Below are 8,880 nucleotides of genomic sequence, written 5' to 3'. Positions count from 1 at the left end.
AAATCATAACTTCCACCTTAGAAGAGAAACGGAAAAAAATTTCAACACCCTTATTTTAAGATTATATAGACAAATGGTCATCAAATTGGTAAGATATGTAAGACTTGAACAAAATTATCAACTAACTAGATATGCTTGATATTACAGAACGCTACCAACAACCACAGACTACATATATCTTAAGCCATGATTTTCTTTGCAAAGGTCAACATTGATAATGTTCTAGTCATACCTCCGTGTACCAGGAAAGAAGGAGCATATTTCTTGAAAAACACAGCTATCAAAGCTCCATTGAGAAACCGTAAAGATGGAGAAGGTATTTGCAAATTCTATATCTGATAATGGACATCTACTCTGATTATTAAAATATGAATAAAAATAAAAAAACCTTACTAATAACCAAACAGAGTATCCAATTTTACATGTGAAGGAAATTATTGAAGAGACATGTCACCAAAAGGATATGGATGGCTTATAAGCACATGACAAATTTCTCAACATTTAGACATTAAAGAAATACAAATTAAAATCATAATGAGACATGCTTACCTATCTATTAGAATGGCTAAAATTATAAAGGCTAATTGTACTTCGTCTGAGCTAGATTGGGAAGCAACAAAAAATCTAAACTGTTGTTGGCATATATCATGATATCACCACTTTGGAAAATAGTTTGAAAATTTTTTTAAATGCAAAATATGTTGCAGTTACACAAATAGCCATTTTACTTCTAGGCATTTAACCAAGAGAAACAAACCCTATGTTCATACAAGGACTTGTATATGAATTTCATAGCAGCTTTATTTTTAAGAATTGAAAACAGTGGAAATGTTCATCAATGTCCATCAATAGAGCAAAGACAAATTATGATCTATTCATTAAAGAGATTACTATTCAACATCAAAATAAACTATTTACAATTGGAGATTCTCAAAGTAATGATGCTGAGAAAAGAAAAGCCAGGCAATAAATAGTATATACTGTGTGATTCCATGACTATAAAAAATCTAGAAAATACAAATTTATATATAGTCACAGTCATCAAATATATTGGTGTGATTTTAGTGCCTTCATCTGTGCTCCCATAGCTTCCTACACTTGGATCTCCGAGCATTTGTTACACCATGTGAAAATATGAACTCTTTTTCTTTATTCTGTCTTTCTAGAATAAGAACCCTTGAAATTTTATGGACATTTGAACTCTCAGTTATTAGCAGAAATTCTATCACACAGTAAGTTTCCAAATATAAAAGCCAGAGTTTTACAATGACTTCTAAGCTTTTACATGATCTAGCCACTCATTTAACCTCGGTGACCTCTTTCCCTGCTACTCTTCAGTCACTCACAGTGGCCTCCTTGCTATTCCTCAGATATGCCAGGCATGGTCCAAACTTATGGCCTTCAAGATAGCCAATTCCTTTGTCTGGAGTGACCTTATTGCTGATAGTTCTGGGCAAATTCATCACCTTTCCATACCTTTGTTCAATTGTCAGCTTCATTGTAACTACCCTGATCTTCCTATTGAAACTTTTAGCTCCCCATCCCCTGCCTAGCAACCTTGATTTTTCTCACCCTGATCGAATTTTTCTTTTTCCCCATTGTACTCATCATTTTTGAATGCACTATGCAATTTTTATTAAGGTTTATAGCTTTTAATTGTCTCACCCATTAAAATAAAAGTTCTACAAAGCCAAGTATTTCATTTACCAGTGTAGTCTGAAGTAATATCTGCCATATAATAGATTCAGTAGACAACTGGTAAATTTCAAAATAAATTAATGTTGAGTGTATACTGAATTTCATAAGTCATTTCAATATTTTTTCCAAAAAATAAACTATGTAAAACATACTTTAGCCCTGCACAAAATGCCTGGTGAAGCCACAGAAACCGTCCCTGCTACAGAGCAGGCAGGAGTTGCCACAGCCCCAGGCTGAGACAGTTTCTGGAACAGAATCTGACAGTGATGAATCAGTACCAGAGCTTGAGGAACAGGATTCCACACAGGCAACCACACAACAAGCCCAGCTGGCAGCAGCCGCTATAATTGACGAAGAACCAGTCAGTAAAGCAAAACAGAGCCGGAGTGAAAAGAAGGCACGGAAGGCTATGTCCAAACTGGGTCTTCGACAGGTTACAGGAGTTACAAGATTCACTATCAGGAAATCTAAGAATATTCTCTTTGTCATCACAAAACCAGATGTCTACAAGAGCCCAGCTTCAGATACCTACATAGTTTTTGGGGAAGCCAAGATCGAGGATTTATCTCAGCAAGCACAACTGGCAGCTGCTGAGAAATTCAAAGTTCAAGGTGAAGCTGTCTCAAACATTCAAGAAAACACACAGACTCCAACTGTACAAGAGGAGAGTGAAGAGGAAGAGGTTGATGAAACCGGTGTAGAGGTTAAGGACATAAAATTGGTCATGTCACAAGCAAATGTGTCAAGAGCAAAGGCAGTCCGAGCCCTGAAGAACAACAGTAATGATATTGTAAATGCTATTATGGAATTAACAATGTATCCATCTGAAAACGAGGACCTTTTTTTGGTGTTCCAAAAGAATAACTGCAGCTTGGTTTGAAATTTGTACTGTTTCTATCATTAATAAAGTTATGGGTTCTTGTTGGATGAAAAAAAAAAACATACTTTAAATTTACTTTCAAAATATTTTATAGCATATAATGGACAATATACATAAGCCTTAAAGAAACAATCATATAAATAACCATTTCATACCTACTTAAAAATTGCATAATACCACACTCCTAGATCCTCTCTGAATGCTCTAAAATAACCCTTCAAAGGAAATACATTTTTAAGAATAATAGATTTTTTGTCAAATAATTTAATAAAATAAAAGTTTCATTCATCTATGTAGATCATAATAAATGTTTTTAATAAGCATGAAATTATAACTCTGAAGTGTGCTAAAATGAAACCACCTGCGAAGGGTGAGAGAACAAAAATAAGCATCATTATTCCAAATAATAGGTATTTATTACCTTTGAATCAAAGCATGTGGATTTGTTCAAACTGGCAATAAAGGAATATGGAGACACAAACCATAGAAAGTCATATGTTAGATTTCTAAAAGACTTCGAAGTGAAGAGTATACATTTTTTAAATGCTACATAATGCTACATAATGACAAGATGACAGGTTGTGACAAAGAGCATTTAAAAGCTCTACTCATAATGGAACGGAAGGTCATTTCCTGTAATTTTATATAAATCATTAATTTACTATATCTGGATACAACATATTACCAAACAGAAGTTCATCAAAGACTAAATCATTTTTAATGGAACATTATAATTTGAACCTACATGTATTAATCATTTTTTTCGATCTAACATTTATAGTCTCGCTAAACATTTTATCAGTTGTCGACAAAATTCAAAAAAAAATAGGATAAAAAGTCGTGTTTGGAAGAGTAGATTTTTTTCAAATTTGCATTTAAATGAAAATATTTGCTGATATTTTTAAAACTTTAAATGTAATTTTATATATATCTGACCTATCAGATGATATAAAGTTTTTGGAGAAAATATGACATATTTTTTGATCTTGGTTGAAGGTATTAATAAAGAGCAACTGTTTGTATTATTTGTATTGTGATATCTTAGTAAATAAACATGAATAACTGGTATAAAATATGTTTTTTAAAAAATTTTATTTATTTACTTGACAGAGATCACAGGAAGGCAGAGAGGCAGCCAGAGAGAGAGGAATGGAAGCAGGCTCCCTGCTGAGAAGAGAGCCCACTGTGGGACTCAATCCCAGGAACCTGGAATCATGACCTGAGCCGAAGGCAGAGATTTTAACCCACTGAGCCACCTAGGCGCCCTAAGATATGTTTTTTTTATATAGAATTATAGTTCTTGCCAAAATATGGAACTAGCTGGAACTGAATGCCTCCTTCAAAGTCAGCTCTGGAGAAATTATGCAAGTGTAATATGGAACTATTTCAGATATTAACCAAAAACAAAGAAATGATGATAAATTCCTTAAAAGACTCAAAGTTGCTCTTGACTGGTATGTTTCAAGCTCTATTCCTGGTTTGAAGACAGGTTTTAACAGGCCTGTCACTGTAGAAATCAGCTGGATGTTTAGAGGCTATCAGAACTGTACAAAAACCTTGAAGGGGTAAAGACTTGAAAATTCTTTAGAGAGGTTAGCTCCCTAAGGCATTATTCCTCCACACATTTTCCTCCAATCAATTAAGACTGATGGATGAGGGCACCTGAGTGGCTCTCTCATCACGTGGGTGGTAGGTTAAGCCTCTGCCTTCATCTCAAGGCATGGTCTCTGGGTCCTGGGATGCAGCCCCACATCGGGCTCTGCTCAAAAGGAAGCCTGCTTCCCTCCCTGCTTGCCTGCCTCTCTGCTTACTTGTGATCTCTCTCTCTTTCTGTGTGTGTCCAATAAATAAATAAAATCTTAAAAAAAAAGGCTGATGGATGATAAATTATGAAAACTGCTCCCTCCAAATGATGCTTCTTCATAAGGATTTAAGAATTTAAAATTGTAAGAATTTAAAATTGAAACTTGATCGTAGGATTTATCTTATAGAATAACATCAAGTGAAGGCAGTTATTATTAGTTCTGAAGTATTTGTGATTCTGAATTCTTGGCCTCATTAGTAAATTTGTTTTTAAATTCTCCCATGGAGTGGTGATTGGCCTTCAGTCTTTCATTAATGTACATCATTGGCTCAAATGAGTTGTGTGTGCCCAGAACTATATATAATCTTCTTTGTATTTCACTGGAGATGGCATTTCTGAGTTTTGTTCAATTGAATTAGGACAGATGTTTTAATAGTCACTTCTAGAGTTGGCCCTGGAGAATATCTTCCTTTTTTTCTCTTCCCAATTCTCTGAAAAACCCTGACTAATTCACATTATCACAGTGATATCACAATTCAAGTTTTTCCAAACACTATAGCTGCCAAATAGAAGGAAGCTACTCAGAATGTAATACTATTGTGAATGATTGTGAAAGAAAACATTATCATAATTAAGCTACCAGGTTTCAATGTATTTTATTGTTGCTTAGAAAATCCTAGCATACCCAGACTTTACAGAGATTTGATGATCCTAAGAGGAGCTGAACTCATGGACCAAAATAACTATGCACATAAAAAGTACAATCACTTAACTAAAAAGGATGATGTGGAACCAGAAAAGACCTCGAATAGCTAAAGGGATATTGAAAAAGAAAGCCAACATTGGGGGCATCACAATCCCGGACTTCAAGCTCTATTACAAAGCTGTCTTCATCAAGACAGCATGGTACTGGCACAAAAACAGACCCATAGATCAATGGAACAGAATAGAGAGCCCAGAAATAGACCCTCAAATCTATGGTCAACTAATCTTTGACAAAGCAGGAAAGAATGTCCAATGGAAAAAAGACAGCCTCTTCAATAAATGGTGCTGGGAAAATTGGATAGCCACATGCAGAAAAATGAAATTGGACCATTTCCTTACACCACACACGAAAATAGACTCAAAATGGATGAAGGACCTTAATGTGCGAAAGGAATCCATCAAAATCCTTGAGGAGAACACAGGCAGCAACCTCTTCGACCTCAGCCACAGCAACATCTTCCTAGGAACAACGCAAAAGGCAAGGGAAGCAAGGGCAAAAATGAACTATTGGGAATTCATCAAGATCAAAAGCTTTTGCACAGCAAAGGAAACAGTTAACAAAATCAAAAGACAACTGACAGAATGGGAGAAGATATTTGCAAACGACATATCAGATAAAGGACTAGTGTCCAGAATCTATAAAGAACTTAGCAAACTCAACACCCAAAGAACAAATAATCCAATCAAGAAATGGGCAGAGGACATGAACAGACATTTCTGCAAAGAAGACATCCAGATGGCCAACAGACACATGAAAAAGTGCTCCATATCACTCGGCATCAGGGAAATACAAATCAAAACCACAATGAGATATCACCTCACACCAGTCAGAATGGCTAAAATCAACAAGTCAGGAAATGACAGATGCTGGCGAGGATGCGGAGAAAGGGGAACCCTCCTACACTGTTGGTGGGAATGCAAGCTGGTGCAACCTCTCTGGAAAACAGCATGGAGGTTCCTCAAAATGTTGAAAATAGAACTGCCCTATGACCCAGCAATTGCACTATTGGGTATTTACCCTAAAGATACAAACGTAGTGATCCAAAGGGGCACGTATACTCGAATGTTTATAGCAGCAATATCCACAATAGCCAAACTATGGAAAGAACCTAGATGTCCCTCAACAGATGAATGGATCAAAAAGATGTGGTATATATACACAATGGAATACTATGCAGCCATCAAAAGAAATGAAATCTTGCCATTTGCGACAACATGGATGGAACTAGAGCGTATCATGCTTAGCGAAATAAGTCAAGCGGAGAAAGACAACTATCATATGATCTCCCTGATATGAGGAAGTGGTGATGCAACATGGGGGCTTAAGTGGGTACGAGAAGAATAAATGAAAGAAGATGGGATTGGGAGGGAGACAAACCATAAGTGACTCTTAATCTCACAAAACAAACTGAGGGTTGCTGGGGGGAGGGGGTTTGGGAGAAGGGGGTGGTATTATGGACATTGGGGAGGGTATGTGTTTTGGTGAGTGCTGTGAAGTGTGTAAACCTGGTGATTCACAGACCTGTACCCCTGGGGATAAAAATATATGTTTATAAAAAATAAAAAATTATATTAAAAAAAAAGATGATGTGGTTAACTTTATATGGCAATCCAAGTTTTATTGGAACAGAAATTTAAAAAATAGCTTAGGGGCGCCTAGGTGGCGCAGTGGATTAAGCCACTGCCTTCAGCTCAGGTCATGATCTCAGGGTCCTGGGATCAAGTCCTGCATCAGGCTCTCTGCTCAGCAGGGAGTCAGCTCCCCCCACCTCTCTCTCTCTGCCTGCCCTCCGTCTACTTGTGATCTCTCTCTGTCAAATAAATAAATAAAGAAAATCTTAAAAAAAAAAAAGAATGACTGTACTTTTAAAAAATAGCTTAAAAGGGTGCCTAGGTGGCTCAGTGGGTTAAGCCGCTGCCTTCGGTTCAGGTCATGATCTCAGGGTCCTGGGATCAAGCCCCACATCGGGCTTTCTGCTCAGCAGGTAGCCTGCTTCCCTTCCTCTCTCTCTGCCTGCCTCTCTGCCTACTTGTGATCTCTCACTGTCAAATAAATAAATAAATTATTTTTAAAAATAGCTTAAAAGTATATGATAAAATAATGATATACATATACAAAGAAAAGATACTATACTGTGAATATAAATTAAGTGAAAATTGTTGAAATAAAGAATACGATAAATGGAGACTAAGATGAATATAGCTGTAAAAGCTAAAATTTTTGGTCATGGATTCTTGCTAAAATATAACTTTCCCAAAGAAAATTAATGTTATGAATTTTCATTGATTGTTATTGATCATGAAGAATATAACAACCACGATAAAAAGAGTAGGAAAAACATGATATCTCTTCTGTAAGGGCATGTGGAAAGTAGGAAATGCTAATAAAAATAACTACCATTATTTCCTAAGTTAACATAATATAACGGAACACAAATATTTCATAACAATATTTTCTAGGCTCATTCTGATAACTCTTTTCAACATTCAAATTTAAAGTTTGAGGCATGTGATATATATTACACAAAAGACATCCCAAGGAATTCGTTAAAAAAAAAAAACTCTTAAAATTGGACAAATCCAAAGGAATTTTTTTCTAATTTAATTAACAAATTATGAATCGACTTACCTATTTCATCACAGTGTATCAGGCACCAATAATATTTTTGAATCGTCATACCTGATGCAATAGTTACCATCTTTCAGACATACTGATCAGGAACAAGCAAATAAACAAGAGCACCATAGCTTAAGATCTACCTGCATAACTATAGGACTAATTCAGACAATCTCTTCACCACAACATAGCAATGAATAGAAATCATACATGCTCTGTAATGGACATACAGATGAGATAGAAGGGATGGGTGTTAATATATGCAGAATCTTTATTAATTACATTGTAAAACATAATATGGAAAAACAGAATACAATTTTAGAAATACCCAGGTCACCATCATTGTTTTATTTTTATATGTGTAGGTAAGGAGTTTAATCAACAATCCATGACTATTCAACTTCTTATATTTTGAAAATTTTAGCAAAAGTAACAAACCTAGCAACTAGAAAATTGTATCTATCTGCAAAATACAGCTTTGCCAGTATGGTAGAGGAAAAGCAAAACAAAATAAGTAAGAAAAGTTTAACATTTCACAAGAGTTTTACTTTTATTTTTTTATTTATTATTTTTTATTTTTCATTTATTATTTACTTCTATTTTCTACTTTATTTTAATGAAAATGTCATGACCATAACATAAGAGCAGAATTAAACCAACATGAGAAATTATTTTTTCATAAGTTAAAATAAACTAGCTTGGTGATTAATTCAAAAATTATATTACAAACTTCAGTGTTCTTGCAGTAAGTATCACTGCATAAACAAATAAATCAGGAATCATAAACTAATGATGATTCTAAATGTTATTTAGAGAGACATTCTGTTCTTAATATATTTCAAATATTCTACACAAGGCAAAGTGGATCCAAGTAATCTGTAGGCAAAATAAGATTTTAGAGAAGTATATATTTCCAACAGTATTTATAAAATATTACCTTTATGTAAGGCATCATCCTGGACTTTGTGGAAAACACACAAAGGAGTAAGAAGTGGCCCTTCAAGAAACATATACAATATCAAGGTTTAACATGAAGCAGCATGACTTCTCTAAGTAAAAAAACATTGTACCAACTGACTTTACTGAAACTTTATATTTATTGCTCTCGTTTTAGGT

General features: G+C 34.9%; 1 pseudogene across 1 annotated transcript in view; it reads left to right on the top strand.

Annotated features, from left to right (window-relative positions):
- The first annotated feature begins 1,866 nt into the window (after positions 1–1,866).
- Positions 1,867–8,880, top strand: part of LOC309857838 (nascent polypeptide-associated complex subunit alpha-like) — an 88,844-nt pseudogene continuing 81,830 nt past the window's right edge. The window contains exon 1 of the transcript in view: positions 1,867–2,545. The product of the transcript in view is annotated as a nascent polypeptide-associated complex subunit alpha-like (transcript). The remainder of the gene's footprint in view (positions 2,546–8,880) is intronic.

This window comes from Mustela nivalis (genome assembly GCF_964662115.1).
Source record: "Mustela nivalis genome assembly, contig: HAP1_SCAFFOLD_1383, whole genome shotgun sequence".
NCBI lineage: Eukaryota > Metazoa > Chordata > Mammalia > Carnivora > Mustelidae > Mustela > Mustela nivalis.
Note: the sequence above shows the minus strand (reverse complement) of the source record. Positions and strands in the feature narration are given on the sequence as shown.